The 15,393-nt window shown below is 37.0% G+C and overlaps 1 protein-coding gene across 2 annotated transcripts in view; it reads left to right on the top strand.

Moving 5' to 3' along the window:
- The window catches only part of rbm19 (RNA binding motif protein 19), a 290,972-nt gene that overhangs the window by 243,230 nt on the left and 32,349 nt on the right, over positions 1 to 15,393 (top strand). The window lies entirely within an intron of this gene.

Here is a 15,393-nt window from a genome sequence, read left to right as displayed (position 1 = left end):
TCGATATGGGTATAGCTGCATAACACTAAGCGGCAGAAAATGCTGGTGGGAGGTGTGTACAGGCCACCTAACAGTAGTAGTGAGGGTTGGGGATGGCTTTAAACAGGAAATTAGAAATGCGTGCAATAAAGGAACAGTAGTTATAATGGGTGACTTCAATCTACATATAGATTGGGTGAACCAAATTGGTAAGGGTGTTGACGAAGAGGATTTCTTGGAATGTATGCGGGATGGTTTTCTGAACCAACTAGAGAGCAGGCCATTCTGGATTGGATATTGAGCAATGAGGAAGGGTTAGTTAGCAATCTTGTCGTGCGAGGCCCCTTGGGTAAGAGTGACCATAATATGGTGGAATTCTTCATTAATATGGAGAGTGACATAGTTAATTCAGAAACAAAGGTTCTGAACTTAAAGAAGGGTAACTTTGAAGGTATGAGACGTGAATTAGCTAAGATAGACTGGCAAATGAAAATTAAAGGGTTGATGGTGGATATGCAATGGCAAGCATTTAAAGATCGCATGGATGAACTACAACAATTGTTCATCCCAGTTTGGCAAAAGAATAAACCAGGGAAGGTAGTGCACCCGTGGCCGACAAGGGAAATTAAGTATAGTATCAAGTCCAAAGAAGAAACATATAAATTAGCAAAAAAGAAGTGGCAAACCTGAGGACTGGAAGAAATTCAGAGACCAGCAGAGGAGGACAAAAGGCTTAATTAGGAAAGAGAAAAAAGATTATGAGAGAAAGCTGGCAGGGAATATAAAAACTGACTGTAAAAGCTTTTATAGATACGTGAAAAGAAAAAAGATTGGTCAAGACAAATGTAGGTCCTTTACAGTCAGAAAAAGGTGAATTGATCATAGGGAACAAAGACATGGCAGACCAATTGAATAACTGGTTCTGTCTTTACTAAGGAGGACATAAATAATCTTCCGGAAATAGTAAGGGACCAAGGGTCTAGTGAGATGGAGGAACTGAGGGAAATACATGTTAGTAGGGAAGTGGTGTTAGGTAAATTGAAGGGATTAAAGGCAGATAAATCCCCAGGGCCAGATGGTCTGTATCCCAGAGTGCTTAAGGAAGTAGCCCAAGAAATAGTGGATGCATTAGTGATAATTTTTCAAAACTCCTTAGATTCTGGATTAGTTCCTGAGGATTGGAGGATGGCTAATGTAACCCCACTTTTTAAAAAAGGAGGGAGAGAGAAACCGGGTGGTGGGGAAAATGCTAGAGTCGGTTATCAACGATGTGATAACAGCACATTTGGAAAGAGGTGAAATCATCGGACAAAGTCAGCATGGATTTGTGAAAGGAAAATTATGTCTGACGAATCTTATAGAATTTTTTGAAGATGTAACTAGTAGAGTGGATAGGGGAGAGCCAGTGGATGTGGTATATTTAGATTTTCAAAAGGCTTTTGACAAGGTCCCACACAGGAGATTAGTGTGCAAACTTAAAGCACACGGTATTGGGGGTATGGTATTGATGTGGATAGAGAATTGGTTGACAGACAGGAAGCAAAGAGTGGGAGTAAACGGGACCTTTTCAGAATGGCAGGCAGTGACTAGTGGGGTACCGCAAGGCTCAGTGCTGGGACCCCAGTTGTTTACAATATATATTAATGATTTAGATGAGGGAATTAAATGCAGCATCTCCAAGTTTGCAGATGACACGAAGCTGGGCGGCGGTGTTAGCTGTGAGGAGAATGCTAAGAGGATGCAGGGTGACTTGGATAGGTTAGGTGAGTGGGCAAATTCATGGCAGATGCAATTTAATGTGGATAAATGTGAGGCTATCCACTTTGGTGGCAAGAACAGGAAAACAGATTATTATCTGAAAGGTGGCCAATTAGGAAAAGGGGAGATGCAACGAGACCTGGGTGTCGTTGTACACCAGTCATTGAAGGTGGGCATGCAGGTACAGCAGGCGGTGAAAAAGACAAATGGTATGTTGGCATTCATAGCAAAAGGATTTGAGTACAGGAGCAGGGAGGTTCTACTGCAGTTGTACAAGGCCTTGGTGAGACCGCACCTAGAATATTGTGTGCAGTTTTGGTCCCCTAATCTGAGGAAAGACATTCTTGCCGTAGAGGGAGTACAGAGATGGTTCACCAGATTGATTCCTGGGATGGCAGGACTTTCATATGAAGAAAGACTGGATCGACTAGACTTATACTCACTGGAATTTAGAAAATTGAGGGGGGATCTTATTGAAACATATAAAACTCTAAAGGGATTGGACAGGCTAGATGCAGGAAGTTGGGGAAGTCCAGAACGAGGGGTCACAGTTTAAGGATAAAGGGGAAGCCCTTTAGGACAGAGATGAGGAAAAACTTCTTCACACAGAGAGTGGTGAATCTGTGGAATTCTCTGCCACAGGAAACAGCTGAGGCCGGTTCATTGACTATATTTAAGAGGAAGTTAGATATGGCCCTTGTGGCTAAAGGGGTCGGGGTTATGGAGAGAAAGCAGCTACAGGGTTCTGAGTTGGATGATCAGCCATGATCATACTGAATGGCGGTGCAGGCTCGAAGGGCCAAATGGCCTACTCCTGCACCTATTTTCTATGTTTCTATGTTTAAGATGACTAACACTAAAACCGGAACTTTGGAATCAGAATATCCATACCACGTGTAATTCTGCTGACAATCCAGAAGATGGCACTGTTTTAATGTTAAACAATAATCTATTTACTAATGAGTCAGTTTCCTTCAAGCATTATGCAAGAAAAACTTCGATCGTAGCATGAAAACAAATCTATGTATGTTAGAGGTGGTGTTATAATCACATCTGTTGGTGAACTTACTGTGTTCTTTCAAATTATACAGAAAATTATTTTCATCACCTGTGGAACTGTCCCTCCCCATCTAAAATCCTTTGTTCCCCGTAAACCTTGTTCTGAGATTTCTGTGTTTTGGTTCGTTGATGTAATCAGCAGAGACTTGACCCTGATAGTACATTTCCTGATCAACCCACAATGAACTATATTTTGAGTACAATTCTGATCTTATAGTTCACATGCTTACAGATGAGCTGCTGCTCCAGGACCTCCAAACTATACCTGAAGTTAAGAGACACAAGAGATTCTGCATGTGCTGGAAATCCAGCACTTCACACACAAAATGCTGGAGCAACTCAGCAGGTTAAGCAGCGTCTTTGGAGAGGAATAAGCAATTGACATTTAAGGACTGATCATGGGTCTTTGCCCAAAACATCAACTGTTTATACCTCTTTATGGGTGCTGCTTGACTTGCTGAGATCCTCCAGCATTTAATGTGTCTAACCCTGCTTTTCAGGAGCCTTAGATATCTTCTCAGTTGAGAGCAATCCAGCATCCCCCTGTTAGTAGTTCAGTCAATATCCATTTATCCTATTTCATATATATTATTCAGGCTTTTACTTGATTTAAAGTGTTCCAAACGTAGAACTAGATATAAACATCAAATTAATATTTATCTCTAAATGAATGAAAAGATCATAATCTTTGTTTTTGCTTGTCTTGAATGCCAGTAATAGCAACTTAATAGGTTTGTGTTTACCTTTCGGCCCTGCTGGACTTTGGAGGTATATCAGAAGCAGAGGATGGGTTTATTTAAGATTTTTCCTCGAATTTCAATAAGCTCCCACAAAGTAAGTTAAACAATAAGATTAAACCATATGTAATTGGGGGTAATATATTGGCTTGAATTGATTAAAGCATAGAAAACAGAGAGGGAATAAATGGATCTCTCAGGCGATAAGTAGTGGGATGCCACAGAGATCAGTGCTCAGTTCCTAGCTATTCATAATTTATAGTTTATCTGTTATTTGGCTGAGTGGAGTAAATGCAATATTTCCAAATTTGATACGAGACAGGATTGAGAATAGGGAGGAGTATATCAAGAGCCTTCAAGGGGGCGTAGATAAGTTGCAGTTGGCAGATGAGACATAATATGGAAAAACTGAAATGTTTTTTTTAAATGGTGAGAAATTGAGAATGTGGACTTTTGAAGGGACTTATGTCCCTTTAAAGTCACTGAGAGCTAGCATGCAGGTCTAACAAGCAATTAAGAAGGCAAATGACATATCAATGTAAAAAAAGAGGGTTTGAGTTCTAGAATAAAACTCTTGTCATTACACCAGTACTTGCTGAGACAGCAAATTGATTTTACACATAGTTTTGGTTTCCTTACCTAAAAAAGGATAAATTTGCATTGAGGAAAGTTAACAAAGGTCAATTAGGCTGGTGTCTAGGGTAATGGGCTTGCTGTGTCAGGAAAGATTGAAATGCGAGCTGGTATTCTCTAAGAGTATAAAAAAGTAAGAAGTGATCTCCTTCGAACTTAAAAGTTTTCAAAGCTGCATGAGATGGTTGCAAGAAGGATGTTTCCTCTAGATGGGGATTCCGGTATAAGGACCACAGATTCAGAATAAAGAAAAATTGGGACTGAGATAAAGAGAAATTTCTTTTACAGAGATGTGGTGATAATCTTTAGAAATCTCTACTCCAGAGGGCTGTAGAGATTCGGTCATTCGGTTCATTCAGAGCAGAGAGCAGTCAGGCAGGGAAATGACATTGAAGTCGAAGATCAGTTGATGAACAGACTTGAAGGTTTGTCATTCCTAATCTTTTGTTGTTTCATCTGTTTTCTGTTCCACTTCAATACCGACCTGAAAATTGTGGGGATCAGCATTTAACTAAAAATAACCTTGATCTAAGTTTTATGGTGTACAGCTTGGTACCATCTCTGACGAAAACTCATAACAATTTGGTGGGGTGTATGGTAAAAATGATTTCAACAGGTGAGCAAGACTGAACATTAAATTGACTAATCCTCATAGTTAGCAAGCTCGTAAACTAAAAGCTCTGATCTTAGATAACTTAAACGTTTTAGAGAAAGTGAAATGAAAATTGTGTTATATACATAGGATTAAGGAAGAAGCTGACGAAACGTGATCTCTATAATAAGAAAAATGTTACTTTTAAAATTTTGGCAAGTTCTGTTGTAATTCTTGGGAAATGAAACTCCATATGTGTAAGATAAGTTGTCCAGCACCATAGAAGGATGCTCAGTAGTTGTCACCAAAGCTATTAAAAGCTCTGTTACACCTCAGTTAACAAAGCTTAAAATTTCTCCATGGTTATTACAGCTAGAATTTGTGGAAGAAGTTCTTGTCACATTAACAATTCTATGTTGATTGTATCCTTGGAGGAGTAGATCATCGGTGACAACATCCATTCGTTCCTCCTCATTTTACTGCTATAGACCTTTCAGTCTTCCCTTGAGCAGATGTGAAAGAACAAACCTTACTGATGCTCCACATCCTAAAGTCCAGGTTCAGTTTACAGGGCCTTGCAGCAAAATGAAGTGGCCCTTCTTTCAAAATGCTGACAACCTTTAACAGCTAGCAAAGCAGGAATTGGGGATATATACTAACAGTTAAGCCTATTAATTCTATTTTTTGAGAACGTCCTTGAAAATTTATATTATTTTCTTGGAAGAAAAATAACAAAACAATTAAACCCCTATTCTAAATCCTTGTACTGGTGCAAAATCCAGGGAGAAATTTTACTGTGTAATACAGCAGATTCGCTGCAAGACTGAGCCTGTCATGAGCTTCTATGTCAGTACAGCAGAGGAGAAGACTGGCCAATTTAATCTTGCAAATCTGACAGGAAATCCCAGACTTCAGTATTTCTTTGCAAGTGTTCAAATCTTGAACCAGTTTCAAAGGCTGAACACTGGAGTTACTGGCACTAGTCAGCATGATAAAATTTCTTTCTGTCCATACCAATAGAATGCTACCCAACATACCCATAGAACTAAAAGGAAAATGGCAGTACATGTTACAAAATGTTTCTAATTCCTTGCTCATTTTGTCTTAATAGTTAATATGATCAAGTTCTACCCTTTTCTTGATAAGCATCCAGACAGACCCTGTTCCAGAGGTTAATGGATGACTTTCAGTAATGTAATCAATGTTCTTTCTCTATCCCAAGTGCACAGAGAGAAGTTATTACACCCTCAAGTTCAGATTAGCTTATTCACTCTTAGTCTAGGACAGGGGTCAGCAACGTTTACCACTGAAAGAGCCAATATGGACCCATTTCCCACAGAAAAGAAAACACTGGGAGCCACAAAACCCGTTTGACATTTAAAATGAAATAACACTGCATACAACGGTTTTTTTTGCCTTTATGCTATGTATAAACAAACTATAATGTGTTCCATTTATGAAATTGATGAACTCCTGCAGAGAAAACAAAAACATTTTGAACTCCGAAAAAAAGACGTTGGGTTGAAGGTTACTCCATAGATAGCCTACCTTGGATCGAAGAATTAAAAGAAAGCGCACACTGGCGGGTGTCAGGCATTGGCAGTGGTGATGTATATTAATAGCAATAAAAAACACATTGTAGCAGTGTAGCGCTACACGCAGCGCTAAAATAAAGACACTGCAGTCAAAAGTAACTTTATTCGAACTAAACAGCCTTGATTTAAAGCCTCCCTCAACCCGTCCCCGTGGGCGCGGATGCTCCAAAAGATACGTACTCACAAACCCCCGTAGGCTATCTCCCTTAGCCGGAACGGTGGCGAATTGTGAGCCGGTTCGGATGTGCCAGGAAATGGGGTCTCCACAACGTTTTTAGATTGTACAAGATCACCATAATCTTCAAATTTCGAATTACATTTCAAAAACTAACAAACTACAGGGAGCCAGAGCACAGAGATGAAAGAGTCGCATGCGGCTCTGGAGCCGCGGGTTGCCGACCCATGGTCTAGGATGAAAAAAATGGTTCTTTATGGCCTTACTAAACTTTCAAACATTTAAGGTTACAGAAAATTCTATGTCAATTTACAGTAAGTCAAATAATAGAGATAATATATTATCTTTAATCACAGGAGGTGTGGTCTTGTTTTTGTACTGAAAGCAAAGTAAATTACTAAAAATAATAAGTAAATAATTTAGTTATCTTGTCATTTATAAGCACTGGCTACTGGAAAATTTCCAATCTTTAAAAGGCATACAATTCATTTTTCATTCTTTCTCAATCTGAAGCCATATAATGTAAAACTGAAGTATTTGTATTCATGTCTGTCTTTCCTTGAGTTATTTAGAGAGACCAGTGTAGAATTTGGTTATTATTTGTATTGAACTATTAGCAGATTTATCAGCCTTTTTCCCCCACCTTCACCCACCTACTATTACTTATTTAAACTGTAAATTTAATTAAACATTTATTGATTTTATTTGTTTCTCAGAGCTTGTACTATTTTGAAATGTTTTACACTTCTTTCTCAAAGGTAAAATTTAAGTTACTGGCCAGGCTTACTTACCTAAGCTTTTATTTTACTTGAAAGAGCAATAATCTAATGCTTAGCTGCATTTTACCTGAGAATAGTCATGCCAGTGTAAAGATAAGTCTATTATGTTGATTTGTATATCCCCAGAGGTAGGCAAAACACCATTGTTGCTTTTAGACACTACTTTGCAAAAGTATTGAAGGAATCAATTGTATGCATCTTAATTTGGAAGTCTCAATAGATTCTGGGAATGGCACATCGAGCCCACTGTTCATCAAATCCATGATATTTTCAGGCTTTGCAAAGACAGGTGCAGCTGTAGCTTATTCCACAAATTTCTCAGTACTGGTTTGTTAGCTTGTCCTGTGGATAGAGGTAGATATTACTCTTACTACGTTGCTTATAGAATGTGGACACCACCATGACACTACATTTTAAGGCAACTTATACAGCCTCAGGACATTATGCAATGCTTTGAAGTCAATGAAATAATCTTGAAGTATCAAGGCTGGTAAAGCATAGCAAAATATGAGAGCCAATTTGCTGTATAGACCCCACAAACAACAAAAGAAAAATCACCTCTGACAATCTGATATCCCAGTGTGTGGAAATCCTTAGGTTTTGGCTCGCTCATTAATCCCATAATCAACATATATTCATTCAAATTAGGAAGAGAAGTAAATAAACGTTTAAAAAATTCAGGACAATCAAAGTTTGGAGCATAAATATTAACTAAAACAACTTTCCGATTAAAAAGTGAACCAGTTATCAACAAAAATCTACCCTGTGGATCAGAAATAATTTCATAATGTGTAAACGAAATTGAGGCGTCTATAAAAATAGACACACCCCTAATTTTAGCGGTACAATTTGAGTGAAATTGTTGTCCTTTCCAGAACCTAAAAAAACGTTGATTATCCTCCCTCCTAATATGGGTCTCCTGTGCAAAAATAATATTAGCGTTCAATCTATGGAATACTTTAAATATTTTTTTACGTTTAATCGGATGATTTAAACCATTAGTATTCCACGAGATAAAGTTAATAGATTTATCCATCATACCAATATTAATTGTGTGTATCATAAAAGGTTAAAAAGACACATAACCCACAATTTAGGAAGAAGGAAAATTGATTCAGGAGCAACCGGAGATCCTGACACCTCAACAATATTAACAATTTAAAGTCAGCCCATAAACTAAAAGCAAAAAAATAAAAAGCAAAAGCATGAAAAAAGATCCCTCCCCCCTCCCCCCACCCTTTGAAAGAAAGCCAAGCGGCAGGCGCATAAACTAATACTAAAATTACCCCCATTTCAAGATGGCAGCTCCATAAGAAAATTTTTTAAGAAAAAACTATATAACACCCTAATTAAAATATAGAGTTGCAAAAAAAAAATATATATATATATATACCTACATATATATATATACACATACACATACACACACATATCAGACAAATCAAAAAAAAACTAAAATAGTAAAACCAGAAAAATCATTAATAAAAAAAAATGAACATTAAAGTTTAAAAATGTAATACATCTTTAAAAAAGAAATTCCATATTCAGATACAAAGATGACGTTTCACAAGCCAAGACTTATGGGAAGAAGAAACGACATTTTGAGAAAGCCATATTACAAAATATGAATATAAATTCAGCAATCTAATAAGAAAATTTAGTAAAAAAGTTATCAAAATAGAATTTTTTAAAAGAAAAAGATTTAATAGACACTACAACATATATAAAAAAAAACTAAAAAAAAAGAATTCAAAACCTTTGTTCCATTTCTAAATACAGGCAAGCAAATAAACGCTTATAAAAAGTAAAGACTTATGGGAAGAAGAAACGACATTTTGAAAAAATAATTCATTATTACAAAATACAAACGTGTATAAAAAAGGATATTATAAAAATTAAAACAGCATCTATAAGCAATAATAATAGTAGTAAAAAAAAGACCCAGACCCATAGTTCAAAATAAAAAGTTATAACCCAACTTCCAGGGTTAAAACTTAAAATGAAATGACATCCTCTCTCCAAAAAAAAAATCTTCAATGTAACTCATAGTTCAAGTTGCACTAGAGGATCGATATTCTTCAACAAATTTCTTCGCTTCTTCAGGAGTGTTAAAAAAGTGTAGACTGTTGTCGGGCAGCACCATTCTAAGCTTCGCTGGATACATTAAAGCTTGTTTAAATCCAATCGAATGAATCTCTGCCATCACTGGTTTAAAAGCGATCCTGGCTTTCATTACTTCATACGAATAGTCCTCAACTATTCGAAATGAGTAATTTCTGTAGGAGATCATACCTTTTTTACGAGCTAATCGAATTAGAAGCTCTTTCTCACGAGGATAATGAAGGCGAACAATCACCGCTCGTGGTTTATCAGGCACAGACGAAAGCCTCGCAACTCTATGAGCGCGGTCAATAACAGGTTCATTTTTCAAACCTTCACCACCGAAAATTTCCCACAGTAATTTAGAGAAAAATTCAGTTAAATCACCGGACTCAACTTTTTCGGGAATTCCGATGATGCGCAAATTCTGTCTGCGAGAACGATTTTCAAGATCAGTAATTTTAAACTTGTATTGATCTAAAGTTTTAGCAGTCGACTCTATCTTCTCTAACACTTCAATTGTACGTGCTTTTTCACAAATTGATTGTTCAAGAGTCGTGATCTTATTTCCATGCTGTTGAACCTCTAACGCCTGCGACTGAAACTTAGTTTCAAGCGATTTAACAACTCCTTCAAGATCGGATATTTTCGAAGTAATCCTCTTTTCCAAACTTAACAGTTTACTGTCCAATTTACCTTCTAGTCTGCCTTCCAGACCCGCAAATTTAGCATCCAGTTTATTGTCCAATTTACCTTCCATACCCGCAAATTTAACATCCAGTTTAATGTCCAAAAGACCAGAAATTGCGTCGATGGATACAGGATCCTTAGCCGATTTCTTACTTGTAGCCATTTTAAGTTTGACAAGATTAGATCAACTATTATTTTAGGAAAAAAGGGTCAATCAAAGGTAGCAACTCATATGATTAAGTTCGAAAAGATCTAATTAAAGGGTGATTATAGTTAAAAAAATAAAGAGCGCCTAAAAGGCAGATGCTTACGTCGCCATCTTGAAACTCCACCCCCCCCGCTCATTAATCCAAAGTGTAAGTCATAGGTCTGCACAGTGGGATCACTGGAAAAGTTATCATTCTGCTATGTAACATGTAAAAGTAGAGTATATAGGATGTTTCTTGGACTAAAATCCAATGATAAAAGTCTGCTATTTCGGCACAATGTTAGTCCTTAGGGTGCTGGATTATCATTTTGCTGTAATTTGTGATGTTGGTTGATGAATAAAATTGGTCAGAGCTCTGAAACTGCTGCCCTCTTCTGCTTTTATGTCCTCCTGGGGGAGATCAATCTTTACAGATTCAGGTGAGTTGTTAACGTTCTTAACCTGTAATTTTGCGTACAGTCTGTAGGGTATATTTCAATGATAACACAGCTTCCACATGAAGGCTGTGTTTTAAAATTAGGCAAGTTAAAGCTTTGGGAAATTGGCAACTGACTGGAAGATTTTTAACAAGTTATTTATTTTTATTTATTTAGAGATACAGTGTGGAATAGGCCCTTCTGGCCCAATGAGCAACACCATCCAGCAATTAACTGACTAACCAATACCTTTTTGGACTGTAGTAGGAAACCCATGTGTCGAAGTGGTGTCGGAGTTGAACTCTGAACTCCAGTGCCCTGCCCAGTCTGTAATAGTGTCATACTTACTGCAACACTATTTTGGTCCCACGTTTATCAATGAACTTATGTGAAGGCAGCATTATTCCAAATTACTTGACAAGTAACAAGTGCAGATTATCTTCAAACAAGGAAAAACAGAGGATTATGATTATGGTGTAGGTTTTCCTGATTGTTGAAAAGCTCAAACCACTGGATGCAAAGAGACTTGGGATCCAAGAATGCAGGCCAGTGAAAAGTCATTGTGGAGTGTAGAAGAGGGCTAATAGAATGCTGACCTTTGTATCAATTGTGTTGGAACAGAAAAGAATGAAAATACCATCAGACAGAGTTCCATTTAGACTGCGCCTGAGGAATGTGGGCATTACTGGGAAGCACATTTTAGAAAAGGTAAGATTCTTGGAGGGAATGCAGTGTATTGTCTACAGTCCAATGGCAAATTAAGTAGAAGGATTACAGAAACCAGGTTGGACTCCCTGGTTTTAGGGTTAGTAGATTATTTAAATGATGTTTTCATTGTATCAACGGAACCAAAAGTTGAGTTGAAATAAGGTATTTTCACAGTTAGATGATTTGAACAATTTTAGAAAAAACTTTTACATGCAGAGTATTGTAGAAATTGGAGTTCTCTTCCACAAATGGCAGTAAATGCTATGGTCTTGAATTTGAGGTGCAAGTTGTTTTGTTAACCAATAGTATTACATTGTAGGAGAAATATATTAGAATATAGAATACAGATTAATCATAATCTTTTTGAATGGTGGAATAGAAGAAGGCTACATCCTCTCTTCTACCGACGGTACATTAACCCCACTTGGAGTGGATGCCATCAGTTGTATCAGTAACGTGAATAATATGCTCAATTCAATCAAATACACCACGTTCAAGTGCATCATAAGATCAAGATGAAGGCTGTGACTTCGAAATCCTGTTGATTAACTTACTGTCCCAACTTCTGAAATGCTGAAGTTCTGCTTAGTTGGCCAGAATTCATCAATAGGAATTTGCTAATTGGCCCAAATACTCAATATGGTCTTATAATTGTATGGACTTACTCTTTTGTGTGGCCATCCTCATAGTTTTTTGCAACTCTTTTGCAATATTGTAAAATAAATTTATTAATTTTAATTCATCGTTAAGGACCTTGACCAACCGAGACATGCTCTACCCTCCTTACTATTATTAGCGATGTAATACAGGAGCCTGAAGGCCCTTTCTCATTGTTTTAGGAAAGGCATCTTCCCTTCTGCCATTAGATTTCTGAATGGTCCATGAACACTATCTTGCAATTCCTCTTTCAGCACTGTCTGTCTATGTACCATTGTAACCTACAGTAATTTATTATGCCTGCAGTGTACTGCTACAAATTTCATGACTAATGTCATTGACAATAAACTTGATTCAGTTTTGGAAATTAAATCCTGATTTCCTGGTTAGTCCAAACCTAATATTTTATATGTTAAAGCGGTTAGATTTTTGTTTCTGCGTGTTCCTATAGATGTTCCTTAACAAAAGGCACTAAAATCGATTAATGCACAGAAAGAAGCACAACTTGTGTTTAAGCAATTTGATGGATTTTTTTTTTGATGAAGTGCCAGTTAAGAGTTGAGGGTAGGGCAGCCAATGTAACATACGGGGTCATGTAATAGGTTCATTGGCTAAGTTGAAGTACGTGGCTTAAAAGAGTCTTTAATGGTGTGAATACAACATTGGCTAAGTAATAATCATGGTGAATGGCTGTATTCATTTTGACTGGAAGGTAGTGAATTGTTGTTAGGGCCATTAATTATTTTATTCTGTGTTAATGGCCCAGACTTTGGGGTGTCATTTATAGTTTCTACATTTGTAAAATGTTATGAAGCTTGGCTGTATTGTGAACTGCAAAAAGGATAATGATAAATTGCTGCAGAATATAAACAGGTTGATGGAATGGGCAAATGCATGGCAGATGAAGTTCAATGCAAAGAAATGTGACACATTTAGGTTGGAAGAATAAGCAGAGACAATATAGGATCAAGGATACTTTTATATAAGTGGTCCGTGAACAGAGGTATCTCAGCATATGATACATAATCCATTGCAAGTGACATCACAGGGTGAGAGAAAATGATGAATAAGGCATATGCTATTCAGAATGAAAGAGTACATAGAGAATAAAAGTAGGGACACCATGCCACACCTTCATAAAGCACTGATCCTGACTCAGCTGGAATTCTGTGTTCAATTCTGGTTGCCTCATTTTAGAAACAATATGAAGGAATTAAGAGGGTCTGAACAAGGATAGATCAAAGATGCTGAGATGTTACATAAAAATCTGAACAGAGATCAGAAGTGTATAAAATGATGTATCTGCACAGCTAAAAGTGGGAACTGCTTCAGTAAATGAAGGGATCACCGACTAGACACCACAGGTATAAAATACAGGGGAAGAGAATTAAATGGTATGAATAAAAAAAAATCGAAAAGTATGTGTACTTGGAATTTGGAATGCACCTTGTGCAAATGTGATGGTGACAATTGCACTGTGGCCTTCAAGAGGGAATTAGATAAATAAATAATGAGGGAAAATTCCCAAGGCTGCAGAGAAGCATCCAGGGGTTGGAGTTAGTGAGTTGGTCTGATAGGGAACCAGCATGAACAAATGGGCTGAATTCCTTCTATTATGCTTAAACCATTCAATGATTTTTAAAGTGCCTATTATCACTTTCTTAAAATTGACACTCCAGGAGAAATACATAATATCACATCTGTTGGTATCCAGATTTATTGAAGAAGGAAGTTTTAACATACTAATTGTAAGAGTGTTCTTCATGACACTTTAAGTGTTTCATTTTGAAAGTTTTTTAATTTAATGGATTGCCATTATAAAATCAGTAGTAATTGTTTTTTATGGAGTGGAGAATAAACTCTCTACTGCCCACATTAAACACTACCCCTGCATGTGACCCACATTTATCTCTCTTTTAGTCTGGTATTTCACACATACTTGATAATGTCTTATTATTCTATTCGATCAGCTTCAATCCTATTGCATTTAAGCCGAAAGATCTCTTGAAATATGATTTTATGTACCGATATATAAAAGAAAATGGTCTTTTTGTACTTGATTGGTACGCTCCCTATTCTGTAATTTGGCAAGGCATGTTGGCCTTGATGTTATTAAAAGGCAAGAGCCCTTAAATGACACTACTTATGCTTGCAAAACTCTCTATGCAGTGGCATGAATTAAGAAATTGAAGTCTTGACCTTCCAAAAGGAGATGCAGTCTAAATGTGCTCCCTTTACATCACTTCCTTGTGAAAAAGCAATGAATCTCTATGCTGGAGATCTTGAATGGAATTTACAGTTTTTATTTTTGTTAAATGTCACCATTATTTATGGCATACATGACAACACATTTAGACATGCACTGTTAAATGTGGAGATCCAAAAGTTCTTATCTAAGATGTGCTACTCACCCATAAGCTACATTGAAATGGAATTTCACTGTGTGTGGCTTCATCTTCAGTTCCATTCAGCAATGTGGAGTTCCTGCACAGAATTTGTAGGCTAAGGCCAAATTTTACCAAAGAAACTTGAGTCTTACCCATTTCAGTCCAGCTATCATTTTTTACAGCATGATCAATTTTAATTACTGCCAATCACACTGTCTGCCTCTGAAAATTAACTTCTGCATGTGTGAAGACTGATACTTTCAGCTTTTAACTGTTGAATATTCTTAAAATGTCTTTATACTGTCTGTCTTTGCTGTTGGTACCAGACTGTTTCTGACATTCACTTCGCAGTTCATTCTCTGCATTCATGAATAGTTGTTTTATGTGATTGTTTAGAGGGTGTGCATTTCTTCCACTTTTAGCACATTTCAGAATTCTCTGGAAGATATAAAGCCGTTTGGATGACTTACTTGCAGCAACATCATGTAAAAGCTTAAGGAAATTTAATGAGCAACTGACATTCTTCACTGAGTTTTAGTATATTCTGGCCCTTTACTTTCCCGCAGCTGTAAATGGTAACTTAGCTTAGTATTCCATAGATGTTCAAAACAAAAAATCTTTATTCAGATCCATTGATAATGTAATATTAGCTGCAAATGTGTGTTGCATTTGATAGTGCAGCCTTCTGTCATGTAAGCAGTTGGTCTACATTTATCGCTTAGCTATACAGTAAATGCTGTATTGTATTTGAAACTAGTTTCAAGGTTAAGGTATTTGGTTCTCGTTTGGTTTAATTATTCAGGAATGGGGTAAAACATATTACTGATCAAAACTACCTTAAAGAGACACTATTTTTTGTAATTATTGCTGGCTGAATAGGCATCCTGTCTGAAAAATTCCTTCACAGGATACCACTGCAG

Source organism: Hypanus sabinus, chromosome 13 (genome assembly GCF_030144855.1).
Source record: "Hypanus sabinus isolate sHypSab1 chromosome 13, sHypSab1.hap1, whole genome shotgun sequence".
NCBI lineage: Eukaryota > Metazoa > Chordata > Chondrichthyes > Myliobatiformes > Dasyatidae > Hypanus > Hypanus sabinus.
Note: the sequence above shows the minus strand (reverse complement) of the source record. Positions and strands in the feature narration are given on the sequence as shown.